The sequence below is a fragment of the Falco peregrinus genome, chromosome Z (genome assembly GCF_023634155.1).
Source record: "Falco peregrinus isolate bFalPer1 chromosome Z, bFalPer1.pri, whole genome shotgun sequence".
Lineage (NCBI taxonomy): Eukaryota > Metazoa > Chordata > Aves > Falconiformes > Falconidae > Falco > Falco peregrinus.
Window position 1 is genome coordinate 35,062,088 of NC_073739.1, and position 14,856 is coordinate 35,076,943.

At 39.8% G+C, this 14,856-nt stretch overlaps 1 pseudogene; it reads right to left on the reverse strand.

The window, feature by feature from the left end:
• Positions 1–1,024: 1,024 nt before the first annotated feature.
• On the reverse strand, positions 1,025–2,227 carry LOC129782788 (cytochrome b-like; annotated as a pseudogene).
• Positions 2,228–14,856: the final 12,629 nt, after the last annotated feature.

The following is a 14,856-nucleotide window of genomic DNA, read 5'->3' on the forward strand; positions in this document are numbered from 1 at the left end:
AATGGATGGAAAAAAATTGATGAAAAAATGTGATGAAAATGTGAATGTAGTGTGGTGATGGAATGGTTAAGATGTTACTGGTGTTGTTTAGAAAGGTAAAGAAAGAGAGAGAGTGATAGATTATGTCCAATGAGCATTCATATATAGTGGTATATGTCAGTGACAGCAGAGGTAACATGAACTGAATGGAAAACAAACCGCATCAGTGTAAAGGTGATTCCCCAGATGTGCAAACTGTCTCATTCAGCAGCTCCTGAGGACTAATAGCCACTCGCCAACCATGTGATGCCCAGATCTTAGGTTGTGTTTACCCAGTGCACTCGAAGGGCAGCCTGAAGATGCGCCCTCCCCCCCCCCCCCCCCAAAAAAAAAAAAAAGGAACCACAAGTGTCAAAAAGAGAAAATGCTGCCATCACAGACAAAACAGTTGATAGCCTACCAGATGGCTCATTGAAAAACAAGGTTAAGGGAATAGACAAGTTATGGCCCTGACAGAGGAACCAGAGGCGCAAAAGAGCAAGTTGTGCTAGGGGTATAGGGGGAAAGAATGGTCCTGAAGCTAGTAAAGTAGAGCCTTATATGCAACAGCAGAGGTTGATTTCATGTAAGAAGGATGATTAATAGATAACCTGAAACCTGAAACTTTGAGAAGTAGTTTAAGTACTATGGCCTGCTAGTATTCATGGTATGTGTTAAAGCACTGCCATATCCTAGGGAGAATTGTCGTGTATAAGGTTAAGGGATAACGGATTTAGTCCAAGGGGAGAGGGTGTACGTTCTGTGTATCATTGCTTAAATAATCCTAGAAAGTATAGATGGCTGTCAATAACGTTACGCCCAAGTATACAGAGATGGGTTCAATACATACATTAAATGCATTTACTACATTGAGTTGTAATGTAATGGGGTAAATATGTGCATGCAATATTATTAAAGGGTGTGGTGGTGATGAATTTAATCAGATCTAGGGGGATTATAGGATAATTCAGGGCAAAAATGCAAGCCTGAGGCTGGCAGGAACTCCAAGAAGATGTGTGGTCTTCATTCTTTGGTTTACAAGACCAATGTTTTTATAAACTATTAGAGTGTTTTAGTAGTTAAGGATTTTGTTTTCTAAGGCCCTGCTAAGAGGGAGAAGGATTAGGAGGATTGTGAAATAGGTGAGGGAGGCTAGTTGACCGATGATGATGAATGGGTGTTCCACAGGTTGGCTGCCTACTCATGTTAGTATAGAGATTAGTGACTAGGAGTCAGAATAGTAGCTGGGATAGGGGGTGGAAGGTTATTGTGAGCTGCTTAGATTTGTGGAGGAAGTGGCTTAAGAATAGGATTAGTACAGAGGTGGCTAGTGCTAGTACTCCGCCCGGTTTGTTGGGAGTTGAACGCAGGGTGGCATAGGCGAATAGGAAGTACCATTCAGGCTTGATATGGGGGGGTGTGACTAGTAGGTTTGATGGCATGAAGTTTTCTGTGTCCCCTAGGAGGTTGGGAGTGAATAGGGCTAAAGTTATTAGTGGAAGGTATATGAGTATGAACCCTAGAATGTCTTTTGAGGAGAAGTAGGGGTGGAATGGGATTTTGTCACGGTTTGATGTAATTCCCAGGGGGTTGTTTGAGCCTGATTCGTGGAGGAAGGTGAGGTGGATTAGGGTGAGGCCTGCAATTAAAAATGGTAGGAGGAAGCATAGGGTGAAGAATCAGGTTCATGTTGGGTTGTCTACTGAAAAGCCCCCTCAGGCTCATTTGACAAGGATTTGTCCGATGTAGGATATGGCTGAGAATAGGTTGGTGATGACTGTAGCCCTTCAGAACGACATTTGTCATCAAGGTAGGATGTAACCCACGAAGGCTGTTGCTATTAGAGTAAGTAGAAGAATGATGCCTGTGTTTCAGGTTTCCTTGTATAGGTAGGAGCTGTAGTAGATGCCTCGTCCGATGTGTAGGTAGATGCAGATGAAAAAGAGTGAGGCTCCGTTGGCATCTAGGTTGCAGACTAGTCAGCCATATTGTACGTGTCGGCATGTGTGGGTGACTGATGAGAAGGCTAGGGTTGTCTCTGCGGTGTAGTGTATGGCTAGTAATAGGCCTGTTAGGATTTGAGTGGCCAGGCAAATGCCCAGTAAGGATCCAAAGTTCAGGCAGAGATATTGGAGGGGATGGGGAGGTCGATTAGGGAGTTACCGAATATTTTTAGTAGGGGGTGTGGCTTTTGGAGGGTGCGGGCCATTAGTGTGCTTCTTTTAGTATGTTAGTAAAATGATGAGGGTGGATAGGGTGAAGGATCCTAGGTGTGTTTTTATTAACCTGGTGTGTAGAGTTGTTGAGGTCTTTGTGGCAATCTGTTGTAGGTCAGCAAGTCCTTCAGGGCCTATCTTTTTGTACCAATAAAGGTCAGTTAGGTGGAGGGTGAATTTCTGTCTGCTGTTTAGTAGGCTTGTGGAGCTAAGACAGTGCATTAATAGATTGAAGTATCCCAGGTTGAGGGAGGAGTTTGGGTAAGTGTTTTGTTTGGGGTGAGTTAGAGTGTGTGTTATGCTTGAAAGTTCAAGTGCTAGAATGATGCCTAGAATTGTGACTAGGATGGCTGCAGTTTTTGTGAGAACTGGCATAGTTATTGGTGGAGCTTTTGTGGGGATGATGTAAGATGTGATGAGTAGGACAGCTACAATGGTGCCTAGGGCTAGGTGTAGGATTGGGTTGGTGATTTTGGGGTTGTTTTTGTTAATTGGTGTTCTTGTGGGAATTCAGGTAAACCTGCTTGAACGAGCGTTGTTATGTGGAGGCTGTAGGTTGCTGTAAAGGCTGTGGCTAGAAGCGTTTGGGTTAGTGCTCAAGTGTTTAGGTAGGTGTTTAGGTTTTCAGTAGTGAGTTCTTTTGAGTAGAATCCTGCCAGGAAGGGGGTTCCTATTAGTGCTAGGTTGCCAATGGTTAATCAGGATGTGGTTGTCGGGTAGGCCACCTATTTTTTGGATGTCTTGTTCTCCATTTAGATTATGGATGATTGAGCCTGAGCAAAGGAACATGGCTTTGAAGAATGCATGTATTGAGATGTGGAGGAAAGCTAGTTGGGGGAGGTTTTAGATGGCAACTATTATTAGTCCTAGCTGGCTGGATGTGGAGAAGGCGATGATTTTATTTTATGTCATTTTGTGTCAGAGCACATGTGACAGCGAATAGTGTGGATAGTATTCCTAAACATAGGCACAAAGTTAGGGCAGTTTGGTTGTGGGTAAGTATAGGATGGGTGTGGATGAGGAGAAAAATTCCAGCTACTACTATGGTGCTGGAGTGGAGTAGGGTGTAGATGGGGTGGGGCCATCAGGGATGTAGGCTGAACTGGTCTGATTTTCCTGTGGCTGCTAGGATTAGGATTAGGAGAAGGAGTGTTGGGCTGTGTGTGGGAGAAGGCTTATTACATTTCTCGAGTGTTTAGGGTAGATGCGAGTCATGCTGTGCTTAGGATGAGACCAATGTCTCCAATTCAGTTATAGAGTATGACTTGAAGGGCGGCTGTATTGGTTTCTGCCCAACCATGTCATCAGCCAATTAGGAGGAAAGACATAATTCCAACTACTTCTCAGCCATTAAATAAAAAAAATATGTTGTTGGCGATGGTTAGGGTTAATATGACAATTAAGAATGTGGAGAGGTAGAAGAAGAATTTTGTGATATTTGGTTCTGCGGCTATTTATCATGTTGTGAACTGTAGGATAGGTCAAGTTACAAGTAGTGCAATGGGGAAAAATATTATTGAGTATTGGTCCATTCTGAGGCTGATTGGGATTTTAAAGTTTGTGGTGAATTTTTATTCTTAGCAGGAGGTAATGCTTTCTGTGCCTGAGTATATGAAGAGTGTTGTTGGTACGAAGCTGATTAGGAATGCTTTTTTAAAGGTGTGGGTGATAGTAGCTGGGGAGTTTTTAAGCTTTTTTGGTAGAAGGGGTAGGAGTAGGGGGGGTGAGAATAACCGTGAGTGTAAGGAGTATGGAGGTGTTGAGGAGCAGTGAAGTCTCCATTGCTTTTTCTTGGATTTGCACCAAGGTAGGTGGTTCCTAAGACCAGTGGATTACTGCTATCCTTTAAAAGCAAGGGGTCTAAGGTTTTTAAACTCAGATGAAAGAATTAGCAGTTCTTTTTGGTTGAACCTCCCCTTGGCAAGCAAGAAGGATTTACAGAAGGATCACAGTCTAATGTTTGGGTTTAAACTATGGTTGCATTAGGGGATTCCCAATATTATGCTTGGCTTTACGATAAGGAAGAGCAGGGTGGGGATGTGAAGGGCTATTAAGAGCTGCTCTCGTGTTTTTGAGCTTTGGAGGGTGGTGATGTCGGTGGGGGTGGTTCCTCGTTGGGTTGTGAGGAGTATGAATAGGGTGTATGAGGAAGTCAGTAGGACTGCAATTCGGATGAGAAGGATTGTTGGGGTGGATTAGTTGAAGAGTGTGATTATGATGGTTAGTTCTGCTGTTAGGTTTGTGAGGTTAGCTAGCAATCATCAGGTTGCTGTTAGGGGTAAAAGGGGTTGTAGGCCTAGTGTTAATAGCAGGGTGCAGCTCTGTGTGTGTTCGTAGTTGGTATTGGCCAGGCAGAATAGTATTGAGGAGGTTAGGCTGTGGGAGATTATGAGGATTATTGCTCCTGAGAATGATCAGGGGGTCTGGATTATGTTTGCTGTGATAACAAGGCCTATGTGTTTTACAGATGAGTAGGCAATGAATGATTTTAAGTTGATTTGTTGTAGGCATATTGAGCTGGTCATTAGTGCCTCTCATAGTGCTAGAGCAATAAATGGGTAGTGGAGGTGGTTTAGGAGGTTTATTGGGAGGGTTACTCATATAATGCCGTACCCTCCTAATATAAGGAGGAGGGCTGCAAGTAGTATGGAGGCTGTGACTGGGGCCTCTACGTGGGCTTTGGGTAGTCATAGATGGAGGCCATACAGAGGTGCTTTCACTATGAAGGCTATTAGTAGGGCCAGGGTTGATAGGAGGCCTGTTCAGGAGTAGGTTAGGGTGGGATGATTTGTTTTTGTTGTTACGAGGTGGAGGGTGCCAGCTTGTGAGTGCAGGCTGAGGGTTGTGACTAGCAGTGGTAGGGAGCTGATGAGGGTGTAGAACAGTAGATAAATGCCTGCATTTAGGGGGTCTGGTTGGTCTCCTCAGCAGGTGATTAGGATTAGGGTTGGAATTAGGGTTGCCTCAAATGAAATGTAAAATAGTATTAGTTCTGTGGCTGAGAATGCTAGGATGATAAAGGATTGGTGATGGTGAGGGTTAGGATGAAAATTCATTTTCATGAGGCAAGTTTGTGTTGGAGGTGATTTTGAGAGGCTAAGATTATAAGGGGTAGGAATCAGCAGGTTAGGACAAGGAGAGGGGAGGGAATTTGGTCAGTGCCAGTTCATTGGGTTAAGGTTTTGTAGGGGTAGTAGGTTGGGAGGAGTCACTGTAGGCTGAGAAAGTCAATTAAGAGGCTGTGAGCTGTGGTATTGACTCATAAAAAAATTATTGGAGATAGGAGGGCTGTTGGGAGTAGTAGGAGGGTTGGGAGCAGTATTTTTAGCATTGTAGGAGGTTTAGGTTGTGTAGGTGGTTGGAGCCATGAATGCATGTTGAGGCTACTAGTGCTGCTAGGCCTGTGCCAGCTTCACAGGCTGAAAAAGTCAGTATCAGCATGGGTATTAGAGTAAATGATGTTGTTTGGTTTTCAATGAGTAGGGTTGAGAGGGCAATGTATATGGATAGTATTATGCTCTCTAGGCACAGTAGGGCAGAAATTAGATGGGTGCGGTGGAAGGCTAGTCCTAGGCTGCTTAGGGCGAAGGCTGAATAGAAGCTTAGGTGTAAGGAGTGGCATAGAGAAAGTCATAGGGTGGGGCTATGGTCTGTTGAGTTGAAAACAACTGTCCTGGTTAGACTAAATTTCTTTTTATTCTGCTCATTCTAGGCCTCCTTGTAGTCATTTGTAGACTAGAGTCCTAGTGTGAGTAGGAGAATGATTGTGAGGGCTCAGATTGGGGGGGGAGGGGGAATTACAGTTGAGTGGCCCATGGAAGGGGAAGAAGGAGTGCAATTTCTAGGTCAAATGGTAGGAATAGTATTGCTACTGAGAAAGAATCAAATAGAAAATGGCAGTTGAGCTGAGCCTAGGGGGTCGAAGCCACATTCATATGGGGATAGTTTTTCTGACTCTGGGGTTATTTAGGCAAGTCAAAAGTTTAGGATGGCACTTAGGGCAAGGGATAAGGTGAGCATAAAGGTGATTATATCGATTGCTCTCCTCTGGGGTTGTACCAGATTTTAGAGATTGGAAGTCAATTGTAATTAATATACTAGGACAGCAAGGTCCTCATCAGTAAATAGTTACATAAAGGAAGAGTCAGATAACATCTACGAAGTGTCAGCATCAGGCTGCGGCTTCAAATCTGAAGTGATGGTTTGGTGTGAAGTGGAAGCTAATTAATTGTAAAAGGCAGATTGAGAGGAAGGAGGATCTGATGGTTACGTGGAGGCCGTGGAACCCTGTGGCAATGAAGAAGGTTGAGCCATATACACCATCAGCAATTAAGAATGGGACTTCACAGTATTCTATGGCCTGGAGGGCTGCAAAGTAGATTCCTATCAGGACGGTTAGGCTGAAGGCTTGGATTGCTTATTTAAGGTTTCCTTCTGTGATACTGTGATGGGCTTATGTTACGGTGACCCTGGATGCTAACAGGATAGCTGTGTTAAGTAGGGGTACTTCTAGGGGATTTATGGGTTTAATTCCTGTTGGGGGTCATTGTCCCCCCAGTTCTGGAGTAGGGGCTAGGCCAGAGTAAAAGAAGGCTCAAAAGAAGCCTTGGAAGAAGAACAATTCTGATGTGATAAATAGAATTATTCCTTATTATAGGCCTTTTTGTACTGTGGGTGTGCGGTGGCCTTGGAATGTGCTTTCTCAGACGATATCTCGTCATCATTGTATATAAGGAGGATCATGGAGAGTAGGCCTAGGGTTAGTAGTTGGGAAGAGTTGTAGTGAAATCATATGGCTAGTCCTGAGGTGGTGAGAAGGGCAGTGGCAGCTCTGGAGATTGGTCATGGGCTTGGGTCTACTATGTGGTAGGAGTATGCTTGGTGGGCCATTAGATGTTTTCATGTAAGTGTAAGCTTAGTAGAAGGACAAAGACATATGTTTAGATTATGGCTACTGCCACTTCCAGGATGGTGAGTAGGAGTAAAATTGATGTGGTTAGGGTGGATACTCTTGGCATTATAGGGAGCAGGGCCCTGGTAGCTGTGGGGATGGATTGAATAAGTAGGTGTCCTGCTGTGAGGTTTGCTGTGAGGTAGACCCCTAGGGCTAGTGGGAAGATGAGTAGGCTTGTAGTTCCAATTGTAATTAAAGCAGGGATTAGTGGGGTGGGGGTGCCTTTAGGCAGGAGGTGTCCTAGGAAGATTGTGGGCTGTAGTAACACTAGCAGTGACTAAGTTTGGATAGATATCTGCTTATTACTTTTGCACATAACTTGTTGAATATGTAAGGTGTGTGCACTGAGGACTATCACACTGTAATAGATTAAAGCAGAGGAAGATGAACAACACTGAAATAAGCTCTAGGAAATTTTGTAAAGCTGGATTAAGACTTTTTGTATTATTTACTTTGTAAATTCGTGTAATGTGTCTTATTTTCTGAAAAGCAATAAAGAATTATGAAATGGAGGTGGGCAGGGAGGGAGCAGGGGAAGGATGAGGATCTGTATGTGTGTTTACTGTCCACAGCCTACTTACAATACTAACTGAAACCAGTAACTCACCTTATGCATATAAAAATATATCATGTGTCCTTATGGGCTCTAAACCATCTACCTAATAATGTAGGAAACACCAGGTTATCCTTTAAGAAGCTTCATATATGAGGATTTTCATGTGTATTGATAGTGATCATAATGTCAGAAAGGCAGGTGATATGCATGTCACCTCACTGTAACTGGTACATTTACAAAATTTGCTTACATGATGTGCTGACATTTCAAACTAGCTGCCAAATCCAGTTGTAAGCATTAAAAACTTTTGTGAAAGGTACCAGAATGTTGTTTTGTACCCCAAAATTGTCACTCGCTCTCAATTTACACCTTTTTTTTTTTTTTTCTGCTGCTGGCTTTGGTGACATTTTTTGATTACAAGATGCAGGTGTTTTGCTCTTATAGACACGTATGACATTCATTTATAGCTTCCAATATGTGCAAAGGCTTATCCATAATGTCCTTGTTCAAGTTCATCTCATGTTTTAGTTGACCCAGAACATACCTACTGAGAAATCCAACTACTTTTATTAACAGAAAGATTTTCACTGGGAAAAATCTTCCCATCAGCATTACTGCCGGGTCTTGTGAGAATATGTGAGAACAGCATACAGGCTTCATAATGACATAGGAACACCATGCCTGGTAGTAAAACCCATAGAAACTGACTGCAGTGATTAAGAATCTCCAAAGCTTTTTACTATAAGAGAAAGCTCATTGCTTGGAGCTTTGAAGATACTGTTACAATCCTGACAAAACCCTCTCAAACTCTGCCTATGGTTTCTTTTGGAAAGGTAGGCAAAAGGTGCCAGAAGTCATCCAGAATAATTAGCTCACGGTTCATTTGACAGTATTATTTCTAGAAGATAGATAACTGATTTCTTAAGAGAACGGGCAGTATTTCACACTTTTCTTTTTATAACAGTGAAAATATTAAAAGATTTCAACTAAAATAAAATCCCAGCATTTTGGGGGTGATGACTCATGACAATAAGAGTGTTATTTTGCTAGAACATTCCTAAAGGGACCTCATATTAGTCAACAGAAATATAAATCTTACAGGCTATCAGTATTAGTGGGGCACAATGTCACCTACATAGAGTACACAGGTAGTAAAAAAATTGCTCATATAAAAAGTGAAAAAACCTAATCAATCTTTTTGCATTTACTGTTTTATATATATACCAGCAGATAAAAGCATATATGAGTGTTATAATCTCATGGTCCATTACCCTATGCAACTTAAACTGGCTCTCCCCATTCTCTGAGGGAAAGCAGGGCTTTGAAGAGGCTGGGGGATGGGTGACGGCAATGGACACAACACACATGACCTCCTCCTGCAAAACATTTATCACTCACGGAAGCACCATTGTCATCAATATTCCCAAATATAGGAGTACATTAGCATTATTCTACACATACAACCTATTTCAGTGTTAAACATGCATAAAGTTTAACACACTTGCTTCTTAGAATGTAATACAGGTCAGTAGATTGGCATTAAAAGTTGTTACTGGCTAATATCAAGAATATGTTTGGTGCTTTGGTAAGAGACATCCTCTAACTGAAATGGTCCCCATCCACTGAAGCTACACTACCTCACCTACTTCACTGTGACAGTGACAGTATTTGGAAGGAGCTGAAAATGCAGTGGGCATTGCACTCATGAGTAGTTTGCTATTCATACGCTTTCATTGGTCTCAAACAGTATTTTTACACTTAAATGGAATTTCATATGGTTTGTCTCTTCTGTTATTCAGATACATCATCTAGTCTACCTTGCACTACCCCCAGGATTTAGAACACTCGGAATCCAAGCAGCTTGAAAAGGGGTTCAATATTTAATACTGGATAGGATCCCCAATTTTTAACATTTATTTAGAATTTGATTTCCTTAAAGGTAGGCCTGTATATAAGGCTGTGAGAAATAAAGCACAACAAATTCTACTTGCAAAATTAAAACTGTACTTCTTAAAGATCGTTTTTTTTTAGTAAGGGTACGTTTGTTTAGATTAAAATGATAGATGTCATCCCAACTTGTTTCTGGAAGCTCTGATTACAGTTTATCAGTATTGCCTGAATTAAAAATACCAACATGACTTGTTTCCTAGCAGAAAATGTGAACTATCATTAATATCAGTTGCTAAGAACCTCTACCTCTTACTCTCTGGTAATATATTCTAGAAATGAAACTTTTAATTATTTTGCAAATTACAGTAAAGGTTTCCAAATTTCAGGGTACTTCTGCATAACAAAAAAAAAATTTAAGCATAAGCCCCACTTTATATCCCAGGACAAATTCAGTGTTAAAAAAGTATAGATTCAGCTTAAAGGAGGACATTTTTAAAAAATCAGTATTCCTCCATTTACAGTAATGAAAGTCAGAAAAAGGAAAGACTAAGCACCTTCTGAAATCAAAGAGCAGCTTGCAGACTTTTTCTTGGAAGTGTGTGAAGACCTATCTTCTGGCTTTCTTTCCATTTCTGAAGTTTCTTTTCAAGACTACACCACCATTTATTGTGGCATAAATGGTTCAGTGTAACATGGAAATATGGAATGAACTATATTATGCTTTTTTGATAGGATTTTCATATAATATTTTCAGTGTTTGAGGTTCTCAGGTAAGAGGTTCTCAAGAAGATGTGCACAGAATATGATTTCATAGTCCATAAATTCAACAAAATAGCCTTGTTTATGTCTAAATAACATATAAACAATCTTGAAAATTTGATGTGTACTCCACAGTGGAAAAAATGACCAAAAAATGGTGTTGGGTAGACTGTATGTAGCAGTGGCATATGTAGTCAGCTAATGGTATGGAAACGAGGAGTCAAATCTACAATTAGCAGTTAGATTTGCACCATTACATTGCTCTACTTGTTCTCTAGAGACCATCACGAAAGTAAAAAAATGTGGGAAACTTTGGGTTCTATTGTAGTTCTAAGTCTTTGTACGAGTCATAATTTTCTGGCTTGAATACTTTTAAATAGCTTGGAATTTTAACAATAGTTTTCAGAGCACCCGAACTGTGAACATTATACCCTTAGGGTGTCAATTCTGACTCTAAAATTGCTTAAGCCTGTCAGTTCTCACAAACATGATTTTCTCCTTCTTCCCTGCTTCTAGAATTTAGCACTTGCTTTTGCAGAAAAAATATACAGACCAGGTAAGCCAAATTAAATCAGAACTGTTATTAAGTTCAGTGGGAAACATGACTTCACTGAAAGAAGCACTTAGATCAGATGGTATTTTCCATTGTTTTCTTCTGTGCTGACATAATCAATGCATATCTTACAGCGGATGTGAGAGTATGTGTCTACATAGGAAAATCATCATGGCCCAGCACATCATATTCTGTATTAGCACTCCACCAGGTTTTATACATTGCAATAAAACAAAGTCTGAAAAGGAAAGTTCACAAAGCAGACGAATGCCACAGTGATTTACAGACACTTCTATCAGTCTGCTGTTGCATTTCACATGTCCCCTGTTGCCAAACTCATTCCTGCAGAAGTGCTCTACTCTGAAACACTGAATGCCACAGAAGACCTAGTTCAATTCTTTGCTACACTTGAGAAGATTGAACTCACATAGTACAGCATGATTAGGGTATTCACTGAGGAGGAAGAGATAATTTTAGACACAACTCAGTCATTTACAAGTATCTAAGGAATGTTAGCGCCACACAATTAGTTACTGTGATAAGGATAAGAAAAAACTAATGGAATGTGAAACCTGAAAGGAGTACTCTCTCGCCACAAATTCTGCTTAATAGTCTTTTTACAATTCTTGATTAGTAATGAAGAATTGTTTTGAAGAATTCTGCATTCTGGTATTTCATCCCAAACCCTTGCTGTAATAAGTACTATTCATATACAAACTACTGCGCATAAAAAGTGTGGCAAAGTGATGTGTTCTACAAGCAAAAATTAAATAACAATTTAATAAGAAAAGGATTACATTAGGTGGGTTTTTGTTTGTTTTAAATATTAGGTATTTTGGAAATACATTCCCAGAAAACTCCTCTCCTTTTTCCACAGTGATTCAAGCAAAATATTACAGTGGGGTTTTATTTATTTTTTTACCAGTAGAAAATTATTCCTTGTGTCTAATCTAAGTCTTTCCAATTTAACCTTATTTCTTTTTCTTTTTAGCTTGGCTAGTAGAATCATTTTTTGTCTTTTTTTTTTTGCAGTCTTTTACATAGTCAGAGATGTATCTGACTCCTTTTTTCCTGATGCAAGGAGAGTATTTCAATTTAATTTTTTAAATCATAACTGAATTTAATTATCTTGCTAACATTTCATTCTACATCGTTGTTCTCATTCCAGGGGTTGCATTATACTCAGAGGGAAGCTAGTGAGCACAGTACTTCTTCCATATCCTAGGTCAGAAAACAAGACTATAATTCATACATAAGTAGCAACTTGTGGAAAAAATAGAGAAGCTCATAGTAAGAGGTATAGCATTTTCTTTCCCAATCAAACTCTGGAATTTATGCATTGTTCAAGCATGACAATGTAGCTGCTACATCGTTGTGCATGCATAGCTTTGTTCTGAGTTGGCTGCAGAGACAATTCAGCTGCAGAGGAGGGAAAAACCCTTATATTTTCACAGGATTTTTATTACATACTGGTCACTCTCTACTACATTGCAGTCACCGTATAAAACCAAAAACAGCCAAGTCATTTCTTTCCCTACTTTTCCCTACACTTTTAGTAAATGTAATATTTCATTATTTTCATTCACATTTTATGCAACTGTGTAGAAATTACGGTTAATTTAGAAAACACCCATCACTAGTTCTTGTTGCTAATTGAAGAGCTTGCCCTGTCAACAGATGCCTATCTTTTTTTTAAACAAAGAAAACATTGCTGTTGCTCCTTGAATAATCCCAACAAGATAACACTTCTAAACTACCTATTCTGCTCTAGGGCACTTGACATTCCAATGGGAAGAGCACAATGGTGCATACAGGTCAGTTTCCCTATTGCCTTTTCAGCGTTGCTCTTAAGGTAAAGCCAAGCTCTGTTTCAAATAGAAACTGGAGTAATTTTAAGAGCTTCACGGGAGATATTCCTAACTAACACATCTGTGACAAAGTACAATTTAATTTTTAGTCTTTAGTGACATTTTTAGTAGTTTGAGGTGTCACCAAGTAAATTCAAAATGGTGATGAACTCGTGCAAATGCTGCTCTGCAGTTAAGAAGAATACACTAGATACTGCTTACTCAGAAACTTAGATAATGAAGAGATGGTAAATAAAACCACCACTGAATTCAGCATTTATATGTTTTCTAGGTGAGGAATTCTGACCTCTTACAACTGCCTTCTTTTCTCTAACACTTTGATTTTAATTTTGAATTTGTGATTGAACCAGAGATAAACCCACTCTAGAAGACAAACAGATCCTCTAAAGAAACAAAATCTTGCATACTCGCTCTAAGGACAACTTGCCTACCTATGCTGTACCAGTGGGATGCTGGTAAAATGGTCTGAATAAATGACCAAAGAAGTGTGGATAAATTGGGATTGTTTGATAGTTTTCCCCTTCAACTTTGGGGTCAACTAATTCCATTCCACTTGACACGAACTACAGCTTTTTAAACAGTAGAAACTCTACCAATACTAAGACTTCTTACAAGTGGGAAGATCCTTCCAGTCTTAAAAACCCAAGATAATATTTATTATCACACAATTTTCACTATTGCATAAATGCTAGGAAGATAAGGAAAATAATATATGGGTTGGTAATGTTTTTTGTACTGCTAGAAATGCCCATTTTAAGCATAGAGTATTCTATTATAGCACTGTTGCCATCTATGGCTTTTTGTCTTTCTCATGAATAGAAATGTTTTCCTTGGGCCTAAAATAATTGTGGATTTTATTTATACAATTATGTCAAACGTGGGGGGAATTCAGTACATATGACTGGACAAATTCTGGGTTTTATTGTAAACATGTTGAATGATGAGAAAAACCCAACACATAAAAATCCAGACAATAAAGTTTACCACTTAGCTACTGTTCTCATTTTACTGAAAGGGGACAGATGATTAGCTCTGTTTGTTTGGGAAACCTTAACCAAAAAAGGAAAACAAAATACACAAAAACCCCTTTCTTGCTTCTGCATGTAGGGAAGAGACCGAATTCTGATTTCATTTGGAGATTACTGAGTTCATTGGGGACTCTCTGATTTTTATTGAGACGACAAAGGTAAAATAAATTTTTGGGAATACTCTTTTTGCATTCCTTTCAAATCAGTGACACCCCACCCCCTCTGCATTTTAGACCTAAGTTTTTTTGTGTGACTCTGTAGCACTGACACTTTTGAGCTAGGAAGGGCTCTTTTAGCCAGAAGTTACACAGTTTGGGTGTAATTCTTTCCTTTTTTGTCATCTAAGGCATTTTCCTATGTTGTAATAATGGCTTTTATTTTATGGTAGTGTCAAAGACAAACATACAGAGGCATATGCAGCATTTAAAACAACACCTCAAAGTAAATGTAGTTTGGGAGCTAGTGGTACCAGTTCCTATTGCTTGCATCTATAGTACCTTATGCTTTTCTTTTTTTGTGGAACCCCAGCAGTCCTTCAATATGTTATTTAAGACTTGCATAGAAAGCAAAGCCTAGAAGGCTTGGGAGAATTATTTGTGTAAAGAAGTAGGGAAGCTAGAAAACCCTACACGTCCTACAGCTTCTTCACCAGTAACAAATATATGATGTATATTTTTAAAGAGTTGTGGGTTTTTTTAGAGAAAGATGGCTGGTTGCTTATAAAGTCCACAGTTTAGGTTCTCATTCCACTCTTCTGTCTCACAAGAAAGATGATTCTTAATGCTGATTCAAAGAACCTCAGAAAACAATATGTAGACACTACCATTTCCAGTTATGAAGAAAGCAACGTTTTAAATCCAGACGGACAAATATCTAAAAAGCCAAAGCTGACAGCAAGAAAACTCTTATTCTACCTAATTGTACAATTGCACTGAATTGTGTCCCTGACACAAGTTCATAGCTGTATCAGTCTTTAAAAACTTTGCTTATTAAAACCTGACATTACACTGTGAA